Genomic DNA, 17,663 nt, shown 5'->3' on the forward strand with positions numbered 1-17,663 from the left:
GATATTTAATTAAACGATAGTTATCTCAACATGTGTTTATTAATATGATTAAGATGATTTTTACAATTGTTGAAAAAGATGTAAATTTACATTAAAGAAGACGCGAAATTAATATTGACGTTACGTCGCGCACGTTCGAATCGTATTTTCTCCCGTAATTAATGTTTAATGGTTGTCACTTGTCACTGCACTAGTGGCGCCGCGTTCCGTTCGGCCCGAATCGGTCGCCGTCGGCTGCCGTTGTCATATTGGCGCCAACATGTACTATGGCCGAAAATGAATTCGGGGGACCGAGTTCGAATCCCAGCACGTACCTCTAGCTTTTCGCTGTGCGTTTCAAATAATTAAACTATTGCGTGCTTCAACGTTGAAGGAAAACATCTGCATGCTTGAGAGTTCTCAATAATGCTCTCAAAAGTGTGTGAAGTCCACCAATCCGCACTGGGCCAGCGTAAGACTGCGGCCTTAATATCTTCTCGTAGGGGAGTAGACCCAGGCCAGTGCTGGGTTGATATGATGATGATATAGTAATAGTAGAGTTTCCTAAATTGAAATAGGCCCATAGATGGCACTTAAGTAAGTAAGTAAGTACATGAGTAAGAAGAAGCCCATAACAAACTAAGCCGAGTGTCCTTTTTGTTATAATTATATGAGATTGTTTTTTATAACTATTTAAAAAGACGACTCTGGCTTTTCTTTTTGACTGTTTTTACCGACTGACATCTGCGTGTACCCTTGATCTCTGTTTGCTATTTCGATTAACCGTTGCGTGATTTCGGACTTCATATTGACGAATTCTATCTTCAGGGTCTGAAGATAGATGGTGAGTATTTGAGTCACCTTCGTTTCGCAGACGACATTGTTATATTTGCACAAGATGCAAACGACCTTGGCATTATGGTACAGGAATTAGCACAAGAAAGCAAGAAAGCTGGTTTATTCGTTAATACATCCAAAACCAAAATATTAACAAACTCAGAAAAGATAGATATCCAAGTAGTTGGTCAAAATATAGAGTACGTGGAAGACTATATATACCTAGGTCAGTCAGTTTCTTTCGTAAACTGTACTGAGAAAGAAATTCATAGGAGAGTTGCCATCGCATGGAAAAAATATTGGAGTTTTAAGGAGGTCATGAAAAATAAAGAGATAAATTTAAAAATAAAAAAGAAATTGTTTGAGGTAGTGATTATGCCATCTCTAACATACGGTTGCCAAACATGGTCATTAAGAAAAGAAGATGAAGAGAAACTGGCCATCTGCCAAAGAAAAATGGAAAGGAGCATGTTAGGTTTAAGGGTAAAAGACCGAGTAAATAACAAGAAGATTCGAAAGAAAACCAAACTTGTAGATGTAACGAAAAGGATAAGAATTTTGTAATGGAATTGGGCAGGACATGTTTGCCGGTTGCAACCAGAGAGATGGACCAAGAAAGTGACTGAGTGGTTTCCAAGAAATGAAACGAGGAAAAGAGGGCGACCAAGAAAGACGTGGCGAGATATTTTCCATCAGAGGTGTGGACCGGACTGGATGCGAAAGGCTCGCGACAGAAAACTTTGGCGAGACTTGGGGGAGGCCTACGCCGTAGAGGCGACTTAAACGTATATGTATTTTTAGTAAATGTAAAGTTATTTGTAGTAAAAATATGTAAAATATAAATGTAATACGTTTTAGAAATAAAGGCTTTTTTATTTTATTTTTATTTATTTTATTTTATTTATTGACGAATTTAGTGCCTTATTTAACTTATTAAAATATCACTTGCTTCAACGGGGAAGGAAGACATCGTGAGGGAACCTGCATGCCTGAGAGTTCTCCACAATGTTATCAAAGGTGCATGGAGTCCACCAAGCCCGCACTGGGCCTGCGTTGGACTACGGCCCTAACACTATTAATACTATTGCTTTAATGGTGAAGAAAAATAGGAGAATCTGTATGGTGTCTGGTGGTGCATTTTGTCGTATGGCAATGTACCCTCTACGCAAGTTTCGCTCCGAAACCGTATTAGTCACTTTAAAGTCAACATCTCCTGAAGATACTCCGGTTTTTAAGCTTAATGTTCATTATATATCATGGAATTCCGCAAAGTAACGCCTGCTTCTATCCAATATTATGAGGGTTTCTTAATATGCATGCCTGAAAGTTCTCAGCGCTAGTATCGTCATGTGTTCATCGCTCTGTCTTTAAATATTCTCTATAATTTTTTTATGTAAACAAGACTTTATCGGTTTACAATACGTGCAAATCAAGTGTTAAAATGTATGCAAACTTATCTGATAAGTAGTTTTTGCAACATTTGTGTTATAAACATTAACCGGTTCAAGTAAAATTAAACGACATAAACACTAACAATAATGTGTAAATAAACCAAATATTAATTAATACAACAGAATCATACAGATTAATAAATGATTTTGAATATTGTGGAATTGAGATTCAAAATCATTTTTTGACTATCGTTTGTATCGAACTTTAAAAAGTGATCCACTCAAGATTCTTGATAAACTTGACTTACTTCTAAATTCGTGAAAAAAAAAAAAGAGAAAAGTTTATATTGTGCAGAGTTTGGAATTAAGGCACTCTGCAAAGTAAGTGCAGCAGAAATATCCAATAATTAATTAGGTTGCTAGCTTACAGCCTTATTTCCCATGTTCATCACTCCAAAGTCCAAAAACAATATGCGATATATTTAATGATCATTTTATAAATGTAGGCTACACAAATGGTTCAAATAAAAATAATTCTAATTCGTGTTCTTATTCACCTAACATATTTTTTTTTTTAATCCGGCAAACTAAAACGATATAAAGATAACAAACTGTTGGTTATGATTAAATAAGAAAAGACATTTTTATAAATGTGCAATTTGCTTATTAATACTAATTACTTATTTACAAACCACTAGCAGATATAGTAAATAAGTCATTTGAACAAGTATATCCCAATAATAATAAAAAATGCTCGAAAAAGATGATCGCAATCACTGACGTAATAGTCCAAGTCAAATATTTTATTTACCCAAAAAAGGCACAAAGATGGCACTGTTGATGCGTTGATTACATACAAAATGCGTACAAAGTAGTCAGTAGTGATGGCGATAACTAAATTCGTAAACATAAAACATAAGCTAACACGGTTCAAAACGCACCCAGTGTTTTTTTATCACCATCTCACATTGTCATCTCAAATATTTAAGAAGCAACTTGGTTAGAGCAATAGTTCACACCTAAGCTTTTTAATCATTTACGTAGTCCTTTATACTATAATAGGACTTTTCTATAAGCTTTAATGCAAACTGAACTTTTTAGAGACATCCACAAGATATCAACCGGAAATTTATTGTAAAATAGTATGCAATTTCATTCAAATGAATTGCTTATTTTGTGTACTGCACTGCAATACAATTAGAGAGTAACGTAGAACTTATTCTATAATATATATAAAAATAGCTGTGATTTGTTTTTAGTACTGTCATATTGTTCTTCTATTTGAATGGCATGGTATTTTTAATTTATTCAGTTTTCCTCGAGATCTTATACGTATGGAAAAACAAGAATATTTAGATTCTAAAGAATGCCACCGTATTTGATAAATACCGTTTAAATCTGTGTTTATAATTTGGTGGTAAATTGATCAATGGTATAAAATATGTGTCATTAGAACATAAAATAATATTTTTAATAATATAATTTAAGATGGGTTACTGTGGAGTTTTTTACTCCACACAGGCAAAATTATCCGCCGTTTGTATTGGTTTAGAAAAAAATCAAAATTCATAGCGTATATATTATGACATCAGCTTTCTCGCAGTGAAAGTCCAGCCAAAATCAGTCAGCTGGTTTGGATACTAGCCGGAACAAGCAGACAGAACAACAAATTTTAAAAAAGCTTTTATATAAGTACTATTTATATAAGCTTTATTACTTTCATAAGCATTTAGTAAAAAGCTGTTATTTTAACATTACAAACAGACTTTTATTTATATAGAATCACGATATTAGAATTTCCCCCAGGAAATTCCCTTTCCTTTAAACCCTTCTCATTGTGGGAGTACACCCGTGCCGTAGTGCACGTGTAATGGGTTGAGATGATGAAGATATTGAACATTGCCACCAATTTTAGCAAAAATCGTGGAAAAAGCGTCTAAAAATTTTTTGTGATTAATCCGTTTCCATAAAATATGTGATTTGCCCACTATTAATTTTGTTAAATCTTATGGTCTATTTATGAAAAATAGTTATATTCCTTTTACCCTGGCAAATAAATGATTATTCATTTATTTCTCCATGTTGTTCTCAAATGCGTGTAAAGTCTACCACAATATTTCCAGCGAACTGGGCATGTAAACATAAAAAAAATTGGTTCGATATCCCACAAAGGAAATAGTGGCAAAACGTTGTACAAGTACATTAATGAAATGTACTTATGTATGTAAGAAATTATAATAAGTTGCCTACAGGATATGCAAATCTGATCCATAATATTTTAAGAGTTAACTCAATAAAGGGCTCTAAGAAAAATGTTACTACGATATAAAAGAATGGTTAATGTCATTGTGTCTATGTCTAAAATTTCTATTGATTTTTTAATTGTTTTAATTTGTATTTATCGTTGATTTTTTTTGTAATTTTACAATTCTTTTAATAATAATCCATTTCCAACAATATGATATTCGCGCACTATTAATTTAGTTAAATGTTATGGTATCTTTATGAAAATTGTAATATCCCTTTTGTAACATTCTGGAAAATAAATGATTATTTATTTATTTCTCCATAATGTTCTGAACTGCGTGTTAAGTCTAACAATCCGCACTTGGCCAGCTTGATGGACTACAGCCAAAACCCTTCGCATTCTAAGTTGAGAACCGTGCCCTGTGACGGTGTGCTCACGCGTTTTTTGTGACGGTGTGCTCACGCATCGTAAAAATTTACTCAGCACGGTTGATAAATGTTTCCTTAAAAGATATCAATCAGTCAATAGGTAGAATAAAAACAATTTGAAGAAAAAAAATTTAAGATTAATTTAAGATTAGAAGAGAAGATTTCTGTACATTTAATATATTTTGAAAATTTTTACTGAGGGATACTTTATAATCGATACTGAGTCCAAAACTGATTTTTATTTAATTTTTGTCTGTCTGTCTGTCTGTCTGTCCGGGCATCACGTGAAAACTACTGAACGTATGAATTTTTTTATCAATTTTACTTCATATCTCTATTAAATTTGCACCGATTGTTAATCATCCTTTTTTTATTTGACAGTGTGTACTACTAAGCATGTATTGTCTAATTTTAATGAAGATCTGATGAATATTTTTGGAGATCAAGGACATACTCGTAATTCTTCACAGATAACAGCAAGTCGCAAGGCATATGGGACAACGATCGAATGCACGCGTACCATCCTACTAATATTGTAAATGCGAAAGTTTGTGAGAATTGATGTTTGGATGGATAGATGTATGTATGGATGGATGTTTGTAACGCTTTAACGCTACTACGAATGAACCGATTTGGCTAAAATTTAGCAAAAATACCGACAATATAGTCTGGCATAGCTCATAGGCCTCGTTTTATCCCGGAAAAGCAAAAAGCTTCTACAGATAGCATCGCTATTTTTTCCCCATCTGTGTTTCAAAATCCGCGCAGTGGAGTTTTAGATTGACGTGGTTTTTTGGATAGGCATATTGACGTGTTTTTTTTAAGTCGACTTGTTCGCGGACGAAGTCGCGCGGGTCCGCCAGTGTAATAATAAAACTTTTTCAACAATAAATAAATAGAATAATGTTTAAATAGATGGGATTGATATATTAAATTTTTTTTAATTTATGATAATGTAACTAGAAAGCTCATTTTTATGAATTTAAAATGCTTAGAAAGCTCATATTGGCCACACTAGGACAAAACTAGACAATTGTATCTACTTTCGATTATATATCGCTTGGGGCTGTGCTTCTGCCAGCCAGGTAGAATCGATGCAGCGCGGGCACTAGCCAAGGTTCCGGTGGAATTTTAAGCAAAAAATTGTTTGAGAGTTCGCCATTGTAATTTTACCACGAACGAGAATATTACTTGAGGCGAATTGTACGATAAGCGCAATATATGTTTTGTAATTCGATGGCCTCAATTATCTTAGTAACTGTGTAAAATATAACAAAATTTAAAAAGAAAATGGACTGTAACAATATAAATATTAGAAGCAAAAATAAACTCGTTGCGCAGTATACTATGCTACATAAAATTGCTAACTCATTCAAGGGCAATTGTATATTATTTTATAACAAATTACCGAATTAAATATTTGATATGTCTCTCAATAAGTTTAAAGTTTATATAAAACATAACCTTACAGAAATATCCTATTATAACGTTAAGGATTACTTAAACGATAAAAAAGCTTGGGTGTTTAAAAAATTAACTTTAGGGGTCTTGTGCAGACCATTTTAATAAATGCAGCTCTAAGGGCTCGTCATGATTATGTTTAATAAGTGTTATCTTATTAAACCATAAGATCAAGACCATACTTTGGGGTAATTTAGTTGACGTCATTAGAGCACCCCGACTACAGAAGAAATGCACTAGGGCTGTATGTAATGTAGGCAGTGGCGTGCACAGAGGGTATGCACAAGGTATGCAGATTATATAAAATGAAGTAACTCTCTAGTAAGAGTTAGAAATACTTAAGGTTAGGCCCTTCATAACTCTTAAAATGCCTATCCTTAAGTTTTTTATAACTCGTACTGGAAATTTTCTTCATTTTTTATCATCTGCATACCCTGTGCATACCCTCTATGCACGCCACTGAATGTAGGGCCATTAGGTAGTAACAAAACACTGTAAAAAATTGGAATTCCTTCCATTGGCATATATGTACACTAGAGATATGTTTGTTTGTTAAACGACATTCCAATACTTCCAGCGAAATGGTGATTGGTGATGTAAACCCAAATAGATTGGTTTGATATCCTAAAAACCTAGTAGTGGGAAAATATCGTAAATGTACAATTATGTAAAGTGCTTATGGTTGTCTGTAGAAAATTATAACAAGCTGTCTACAGGATTGGTAAATTTCAGTGATTAATGTGTCGAAATTTGTTCACTCTCCTTGAGGAAGGATATAACTTATTTCATGGAAATCTAATCAAATAAATCAATAATCAAATGTCAAAATATAAATGGTAGTATGAATGGGATAAAGAGAAACTTTTAAACTGTGAACTTAAACGGTCCTTGGAAAAATAACTGGTAAAATCCTTGCTACTACATAAAAAGGAGTAAGAAGTATACGAAAATTAACTAAAACTAAAATTTAAATTCAAAACACAATAGTATGTTTCTACTACAACAATGGAAGTGCTATTAAAAAATTATATGTACTATTAAATATGACTTCGTAGGCCTATCACAGGCACTTATGAAGCGTTCATACATGCTTTACATAATTGTAAGGGGATGGTGACAACTGCGTTCGCCAACTTAAATCTTGGTTTCCAAACGCGCCCTGCTCTAAGAAGAGCCCACACCAAACTTAGCCAAAGCCGATTAGCCTTACACTTTCAACGACCCAAACGTATCGTTGAAAAGAGCACAAAATACCAAGTTGCATGAATTTAAGTTGTAAAATAACGACTGTTTTACATAATTTCATTGCCTTTTTCACACCTTTAACGGTAGAATTTCCAAAAGTTTTAAATAAAAAATTACATTCAACTGAAATCCCAAAGCCCACGTTTAAATGAATAGAACTTTAAGAAGACTGACTTAACTTTGTACTTTCACCCCTATTGGCTTCACTAAAGGTCGTAGCACAACGGACGCAGGCGCTAAACTTATAAAACATGTTTATGATGCCTGGGAATGTTCACAGAACGCCATGGGTGTTTTTTGTGATCTATCTAAAGCTTTCGATTGTGTTGATCATAAAACCTTGCTTCTTAAGCTAAGCCACTATGGTATCCAAAACGTTGCACTAAATTTGGTTGCCTCTTATCTCAGCAATAGAACCCAAAGAGTTTGCATAAATGATGCAAAGTCTCAGGGTTCAAACACCTCAATGGGTGTCCCACAAGGCTCGATTTTGGGTCCTTTTCTATTTTTAGTGTATATAAATGATCTACCGTACCATGTCAGTGGAACATGCGACATTGTATTGTTTGCAGATGATACATCTCTAATTTTTAAGACTGATAGGAGTAAAGATAACTCTGACGAAGTAAACCGTGTTATGTCGCATGTGTCGCACTGGTTTACAGTTAACAACTTACTTTTAAATGCAAAAGAAACAAAGTGTGTCGAATTTATCTAAAAATAGAGACTTCCACAGTTTTTCTGGGCGTGACCTTGGATAATAAGCTACAGTGGGGTGCCCATATAGATTCACTAGCGGGTAAACTAAGCTCGGCTGCCTACGCAGTCAGAAAAATTAGACAGATTACTGACGTTGAAATAGCTAGGCTAGTTTATTTTGCGTACTTTCATAGTGTTATGTCCTATGGAATCTTGTTATGGGGTAAAGCAGCTGATATCGAAACTATATTTATATCGCAGAAAAGAGCTGTACGGTCAATATATAAACTTAAATCACGCGAATCCCTCCGTGAGAAGTTTAAAGAAATAGGCATACTTACTGTAGCTTCACAATATATTTATAACAATATATAGTATTTGTAAGACAACATATTAGTCTTTATAAACAAAAAGTGGACATTAACAGTCGACTTACAAGAAATGGTCATAAATTAGTGTCATCTGCATATCGTCTGCGTAAGGTACAGGGATCATTTGTGGGATTGAGTATACGCTTTTATAATATGATTCCTAGGGTGATTTTGGACCTGCCAATGCACAAGTTTAAAGAATTTGTTAAAACACATTTATTACAGCGAGGTTACTATACAATTGATGAATTTTTTAATGACAAGGTTGCTTGGAAGCATCCGGCTCCGCTTTCAGCTCTCACAAGATAGAAAAATGAATGTTAAAATGCAAAATGTAAATTGTTGATGTTGGAAAAGAGCAACTGCTGAGTTTCTTGCCGGCTTCTTCTCGGTAGAATCTGCCTTCCGAACCGGTGGTAGAATCACTACAAACAGACAGACTTGACGTTTCAAAAGTGCTTATATTAGGCCTACTTGAAATAAATGAATTTTGAATTTTGAATATTTAACCCCCATGGTGATGGAATTTCGTATGATATTTTTATAGATTTCTGTATTTTATGACGATTTCATCGATTTGTTTAATGATGTAAGCACCCCCGCTTACGTCATATAATAAATCTACTGTCAAAATGTATCTTGAATCTATCTGGTATCTTTCTTCTATGATTAAGTGTGCGTTGGTAGATCAGTCAGTTAGGACAACTCTTTTGACGGCCGATTGGCGCAGCGGGCAGCGACCCTGCTTTCTGAGTCCAAGGCCGTGGGTTCGATTCCCACCACTGGAAAATGTTTGTGTGATGAGCGTGAATGTTTTTCAGTGTCTGGGTGTTTATATGACGTATTTTATAAGTATTTATGTATATTATACAAAAAAAAATATTCATCAGTCATCGTAGTACCCATAACACAAGCTACGCTTACTTTGGGGCTAGATGGCAATGTGTGTATTGTCGTAGTTTATTTATTTATTTTATAATATAAAAAAAGATCAGATTAAGGCAGATATACTCGTAAGTCGTCATAAAGTCACGTTATTTAAGTGAAAAGAATATTAAAAGCTGAAATTAATAAGGTACGTTATGAAAATAATAATTTTTTTCGCAAAAATCTTTGCTAACTTATTATATTTTTCGTATCCAAATTATTACAGCCGATATGGAGTTTTCGAATATCTATATAACGTTTTGCAGTAAATATATGAATATAATGGTAAAGGTTACTTACTTTATAATATTTCGGCTGCCAAGTTTCTCCTTGAATTTGTATCTACATAATATTTTGGACTTGGGTATATGATTTGATCAGCGCAAACGCTTTGTGAGCTGCGAGACTTCACTGTCACTATACACTGGTTTGTATGGTTTCATTTCTAAACCGAGGCTTCTGATTTAAAATGATAAATATTTTTGTTTATTTTCACTGAGATTTCAAGTCTTGCCGTTCAAATCACGGCAATTGACACGACAAAAGGGAGGCCACTACCGTCTCTTATTGTGCATTAGCTCAAGCAAGCTTTTCATACGCTCAATTGCGTTTTGTTCTTTAAATAGAATATCGATCTTTTTCTATTATAATAAAAATATTACTGGTCGGTTCCCGTATACGATCGAACACTATACGTAACTGTCTTTCTGTGTGTAAAGTTCACCATAAATACACTAGACAATAAAGTTATATTAATTTAGTTTAATTATTTTTTTATTAATAAGCACAGTTTAATTATAAATTTTACTTGCAAATATTAAAACCAACTTTGCCGTTAGTATTTTTAATTATCAGTAATTTCTCACATTGTGTAATGATTTCATACGAGTTTGTTTATCGATTTTGTTGATCACAAATCTGTCTCTGCTCGGTGGCGGTTCACTTCATACATTCAAAAAAGCACTGCCTAAATTTTTTTTTTATGTAACTCTTATACGAGTTTTCCCATTATTAGTATAGGGCAGAAGAAGACAAATTTTATACCTCCAGACAAAGGATAAAACTTACAACACGTTCTCCTGCCAATACGTTTAGCCGGGTTTCAATTACGCGTATATTGTTTGTATATTATTCCCACCCATTTGACCATGATTGGAGAGTGGATACAACTGTGGGAAAGGAAAACATTTTGTAACCTCTCCATGCTCAACAAAACTTTGTGCACGCCACTATCTGCTGTACACCATATAGGTATTTAATAAGTACAGAGCTACACTGTATAGTTATATTTATCATGTTCAGTCGGGACGCAAATTATGTGATAAATTTAATAAAACCTAGTTCACGAACTCGCCGTAGTTAAAGCGGCAGCCCAAGTATTCCATACCCAAGGAAGATAGAGGTATTATATTAAAAACTTTCTGCATTTATCATGCAATTTCTCCAAACTTTCCCAACCCTTCCAAGGCTATATAGCCTCACGAAATAAAGCTAACCGTCCACGAACTTTAACTCGTCTGTTACCGGCGTGGCTAATGCCTAGTCTGTACGAAAACGTTTCAAACAGAACGTGATAGTGCGGTGGCTACAAAAGGACCAGATCACGTTCCGGACTTGCATGAAGTCGCCGGGCAAATTGTGTTTGTGTTTGTGTTAGTGCATATGTAATTTGTTAATAAATATTGTATTTTGAAAATGGAATTAGTTTGATCATATAAAATCTATCACTTACCTTTTAAGGATCTTGTTGAGGAATCTGGAATCTCCTTAAAACACCGATGTGTGACGCCGCATGTTTCTTCCAGAGGTTGTCGAGGTTGACTTCATGCCCCATTCAACTTGCTTAGCTATCATAGTGTATTTGCTACTCCGATTCGCATTATACTATTTTGAAAAGCTAAGACACAGGCAATCCGAGCTTAGTAGGTCCGGAAGGAGTGATTGTAAGGTTACGGTAAACATTAAAATTGATAGCGCTTATGAAAGACAAAGTCAAAAATATCTTTATTCAAGTAGACCCAAAGGTCGCACTTTTGATGCGTACATAAGAATTACACGGTAGTGAGATGATGGCGATAACCACACGACATTCCTAAACTTAAAACTAAAGCTACGAGAGTTCCAAACGCGTGCTGGTCTAAGAAGAAGCCCACAACAAACTTAGCCGGGTGTTTTTTTTTTTGTTATCACCATCTCACAATGTCATTTAAAATTATTAGAAGAGCAACTTAGTTAGAGCAATAATTCACACCCAAGCTTTTTATCAATTACGTAGTCCTTTATACTATAATAGGACTTTTCTATAAGCTTACGTTTAATACAAACTTTGAACTGTTTAAGAGTATTTTGTAGTTTATTGTAGTATGCAATTTCCTTTAAACGAATTATGAATTTTATGTAACCTAGTATATTGCGCTGTAAGTTTATTCTTACTTCTAATATTTAAATTGGTTCGTATTGGTTTGGTAGTATCGGTTTCTACACGGTGTGACTTTATTTATATGGCATCAAGGCTATGCCTATGTTTTTCAGCCAATAACTAGTAAAATACCTATTATTTCTTTATTTACCTTTAGAAAATCTTAAAACCAAAAGAACCTAACAGTAACTTTAACTTTTGATTCGTTAAAATTGTTAAGAAAATTTAAGTAGTGAAATAATTACTGAGAAATCATAATATATATTCTTTTTTTTCTCAAATAAAATGAAAATAATACATTTTTATTTAAATAAATTAAGGAAATAAGTTAATTAATAAACCATGCTGTAATATTGTTGTAAAATATGAAATACTAATACTAATATTAAAAGAAATTTATAATTATGTCAGTAGATTAAATGGCTTTTTTAATTTGGTTTTTAAAATAAAGTTATTTATAGTTAAATAGAATGTTACTTCAGTGTCTGTGTAAAAAGAGTGTATGTACAAAAATAAATAAGTGGGCTTCTTAAAAGAACATTATTTCGTTTTTCAGAAATTATCTAATCTCGAAATCAAATTAACGTGTTTTAACCACTTTTATTCTTCATCCGTGCTTAACTTTTTTTTACACAGCAAAAATACCTGACACATACCACTCTTGCGAGAAAGTTCATCTCGGCAACAAAGACAGATTCTGCGAACTCGGAATTGCTGCGCCAACAAGAAAATTGGGTACATACATTTTTCTCAACATTAGCCTGAACCCCTAAGTTAGGACTGCCTGTATCTCAGTTCTCTTCTATCAAAAGAATATTTAAAAATAATAATAATAAACAATAATATTTACGCATTATGTGACGGGTCAACAGAATTTATATTAATTTTGTTACTGGAATTACTGCTACATTTTGAAAACGCGAGTGGAAATATACAAAAAGTATTGAGTAGAATTAAAATCATTCAATATTTTTTTATAAACGCCTTTGTTTTTAAGTATCGATCGATTACTTTGACCTTTGTTAACGCGGCAACGTGGAGAAAGGACAAAGGTTTAATGTCTGATGGCAATAATTTGAAAGTAAATAACGATATTTTAGGTACGAATCCTAAACCCTAACGTCCCTTACGTGAGTGCGTTTGTTTACTACACGAGTGATAAAAAATTACGGTTTTGAAATATCTGATCGAATTAATTAGTTAATGAAATATTTCTACGCTGTATAACCGGAACAGCGCCGCGCCGTCACAGTGTGTCTCTTGTCCTAACTCTAAAGTGTCTCTTAATTTTTAAATCATCGTTATCATCATCAACCGATAACCGGCCCACTATATGGCACGGGTCGCCTCTCAGAATGAGAAGGATTTAGGCCGTAGTCTACAACGCTGACCCAGTGCGGATTGGTAGACTTCACACGCCCTTGGGAACGTTATCTCAGGCATGCAGGTTTCCTCACGATGTTTTCCTTCACCGTATAAAGCAAGTGATATTTAAATTGATTTAATTAAAAACGCACATAACTGCGAAAAGTTAGTGCTGCGTCCCGAGGCTCGAACTTGTTGTCCACGAAAAGAAAGCCGAAGCCCTACCGACTATTCTATCACCGATTCAATTCAAAATTTAAATCTTTAAATACTCTTTAATAAAGTTTTCTTATTAAAGACGCAACGGAAACTATAATACTAATACCTAATCCTTCGAATCTTGAATAAATAATATCTAAGAATTTGAATCTTTGCTTCTATGTAACAAAAATCATGTTGACCAGTCACTGATACCTAAGAAGAATAGCTAAGGAGCTGATGGCAACAGAAACTTTTAAGTCCTTTGTCTCACTCAAGTGTTATTATTATTATTTAATAATTATGTATTTAAATTTGAATGCAAAAAGTAATTTAGATAACGTTACATTATTGTTTGTATGTAGAAAAAACAATAGCCGGTACAATTGAAATAAAATTCCTGTTAAGAAAATGTTTCACTGACCTCGAACGCCCCCTACGTACCGGGCGTGGCTTTCAGGATCGTACTGCGCATGTCAGGTACGCGGCGCAGCATCCGCAGTGCGCGTATCGATCGGCGCCATTTTCTCTCCACCCACGTAGTCCTGAAATTTCAAAATCAATGAGTACAATTCAAATTTGGATTTAAAAACAAAATACACTGCGGGTTTTCTTTTTATTTCCTCCCTATGTAAAAAAATCTCCCTATGTAAAAAACAAATATATAAATTAGCAACGCAAATTATCAGAAAAATAATAAAAAATTATAAACAGATGAAATAGACACTATATAACCGTACTTACGTTTTATTGATAGATGGCTGCTGCGCATTTTCTTTCTCCTGAAGAAACAAGATGGCGACCGACGCTGCTGAGTTTCTGTATTCTCGCACATCCTGGCCCGGTGACGTGTGAACTGCGTTAAAAAAACGTTGATAAAGTTACAAGCACATCAATTAAAGTTATTAACACAAAGATATAATATAATATGTACACAGAATGAGAAGGATTTAAGCCGTAGTCTATCACGCTGGCCAAGTGCTGATTGGTAGACTTCACACGCCGTTAAGAACGTTAAGGAGAGCTCTTAGGTATGCAGGTTTCCTCACCATGTTTTCCTTCACCGCTTAAAGCAAGTGATATTTAAATTGCTTAAATTAAAAACGCACATTACTCGGTAAAGTTAGTGCTGCGTGCCGGGGCTCGAACTCATTGTCCACGAAAAGAAAACCGAAGCCTTACTCAATAGGCTATCACCGATTCAATTCAAAATTCAATTTTATAAATACTCTTTAATAAAGTTTTCTTATTAAAGACGATTCTCGAATCTTGAATAAATAATATCTAAGAATTTGAATCTTTGCTTCTATGTAATAAAAATCTTGTTGACCAGCCACTGATACCTAAGAGGTATAGCTAAGGAGCTGATGGCAGCAAAAACTTTCAAGTCCTTTGTCTCACTCAAGTATTATTATTTAATAATTATGTATTTCAATTTGAATGCAAAAAGTTTATTTAGATAACGTTCCATTCTTGTTTGTATGTAGAAAAACAATAGCCGGTACAATTGAAATAAAAGTCCTGTTAAGAAAAGGTATCACTGCCCTTGGACGCCCCCTACGTACCGGGCGTGGCTTTCAGGATCGTACTGCGCATGTCAGGTACACGGCGCAGCATCCGCAGTGCGCGTATCGATCGGCGCCATTTTCTCTCCACCCACGTAGTCCTGAAATTTCAAAATCAATGAGTACAATTCAAATTTGGATTTAAAAACAAAATACACTGCGGGTTTTCTTTTTATTTCCTCCCTATGTAAAAAAATCTCCCTATGTAAAAAACAAATATATAAATTAGCAACGCAAATTATCAGAAAAAGAATAAAAAATTATAAACAGATGAAATAGACACTATATAACCGTACTTACGTTTTATTGATAGATGGCTGCTGCGCATTTTCTTTCTTCTGAAGAAACAAGATGGCGACCGACGCTGCTGAGTTTCTGTATTCTCGCACATCCTGGCCCGGTGGCGTGTGAACTGCGTTTAAGAAACGTTGATAAAGTTATAAGCACATCAATTAAAGTTATTAACACAAGGATATAATATAATATGTACCCAATAATGATTTTTTAGCTCGAAGAGCCGTGCAGTCGGGTCGAGCGCTAAGAGCAAAGTGGCGGGCGTCACCAGCGCGAACGGCCGAGCGTCCCTTGCGCAAAGCTTACCCCGAACACCCGCGCCCCTCACCTTTTCCCGGGAACATAGCTCTATCGATTAGGGCTTGCCCTATTTCAGAATTCAGCCTAGCCTTCTAGAATTTTCTCGGATGTTTTTTAAATTAATTAAGGTTTGGAATCGTTTTGTAAAGAGCTGTACTTATATATATTAAAAGAGCAAATTGGTTCCTAATTTGTAGATAAAATGTTAATTACAATTAAATAATTTTCTTAGGTACCTAGTAGTAGATACCTATGTAAAGTGATATAGGTATGCTTCTTATTATTTTCCAAACATGGTGAAATAAGATATTAAACTCAAATAAGCTATTCTGGACGAGAAAATTAAGAATAGGGGATATAAGTCTTAGACGCGCTGCTTAAATGGGGTACTTTTCTAAAAGTCCACCAAGCTTTAAAAAAAGCAGGTATAAATAGATATAGATCAAGACTTTGCAGGGCATGCAAGGAATATACTATTTGAACTTTCGGCCGTCTGACACTGACAATATCCAAACAAAGGAATCGATATAGTAGGAAGACCTGACTTCGATCTCAATTTCAAGATGTTAGGGATTCATGAATAAAATAGGTTTATTTAAGCAAAAGTGAAACATTATGTTAACACGCTTTTTATTGAGTTTAAGTACTTTCAAATTAAAAATTAAGTATAAGCTATTTTTGAAATAAGGCTCATAGTAGTGTACCTCATAAGAAGGCACTGAGTTACTCAGTTGGCAATGGAGAGAGCAATGTCGGGAGTATCTCTACGTGATCATAACAGGAATGAGGAGATCCGTAGAGGAACCAGAGTTACCGACATAGCTCAGCGAGTCACAAGCTGAAATGGACATGGACGCTGGGGTTCCAAGGTACTGGAATGGCAACCCTGCACAGGTAAACGCATCGTTGGTCGGCCCCCAACGAGGTTTACAGACGACATCAAACGAGTCTCTGGGAGCCGCTGGAAACAAGCGGCCCAGGACCGTGGATTTCGGAACTCCCTACAAAAGAACCATACAAAAGTCCAGCAATGGACTTCAGCCGGTTGAAGTGATTGATTGTAATCAAGAAATTGTGCCCAGGAAGACCTCGTTGTCCATAGTTAAATGCTTACCAGTAAAACAAAGAGCATTGTCAAAAAATATTAAAGTAATATTATTTTCTACTATCTGTTTTATCTGTTTGTCGAGGCTATTTTTGCCGTTTTTAATAATGTATGCTATGTAAAGATCTGATCTGCTTTGAATAGGAAACAAAGACAATTTATTTATATCCTCCGAGAACATTAACCTGACGTTGTTACGTTATAAGAAGTATCCTTTATCGGTTTCCTAGACATTTTATATTCCACTTTAAGTAAGCTCTTGAGTGCAATCTCATCTTGTTGAATGTAGATGCAGTTTAAGATGGTAACGGACTAAGCTGTTATAGTTATCGATTTTTACGCGACATCGTACCGGGACGCTTAAAAGCTTGTCGGCACATCCTAATCGAAGCTGGGGGCTCCTAAAACCAAGCGTTCATTGCTGCGTCAAACGCATGCTATCCCTATTCAAAATGTTATTGGTGCTATGATTGAACCGAATACAGGCAACAAACAAACAAACTTTCGAATTTATAATATAAATATTGAAGTATGAACTATACCTGGAAACCGCAGCTAGAAGATTAGCAGATGATCGTCAGCAACTGCAATCCTTTGTAGTACTTCACGCGCACAATGAACTACACTTGACTGCAAAATTAGAGATTTCCTGGCCAGCGTAGGCCAATCTCAGAATAACTATTTATGCTGTGCTACACGGTACACCGAATAAAGTTCTAGCACAATCTACAAATTCTACCCAGAATTTAATTCGATACACGGGGATACTAGAGCTAGCAAATGAAGGCACCGCCGTTTCCGCATCCCACCATTGAAATATTGATTACGCTA

The sequence above is a fragment of the Pararge aegeria genome, chromosome Z (assembly GCF_905163445.1).
Source record: "Pararge aegeria chromosome Z, ilParAegt1.1, whole genome shotgun sequence".
NCBI lineage: Eukaryota > Metazoa > Arthropoda > Insecta > Lepidoptera > Nymphalidae > Pararge > Pararge aegeria.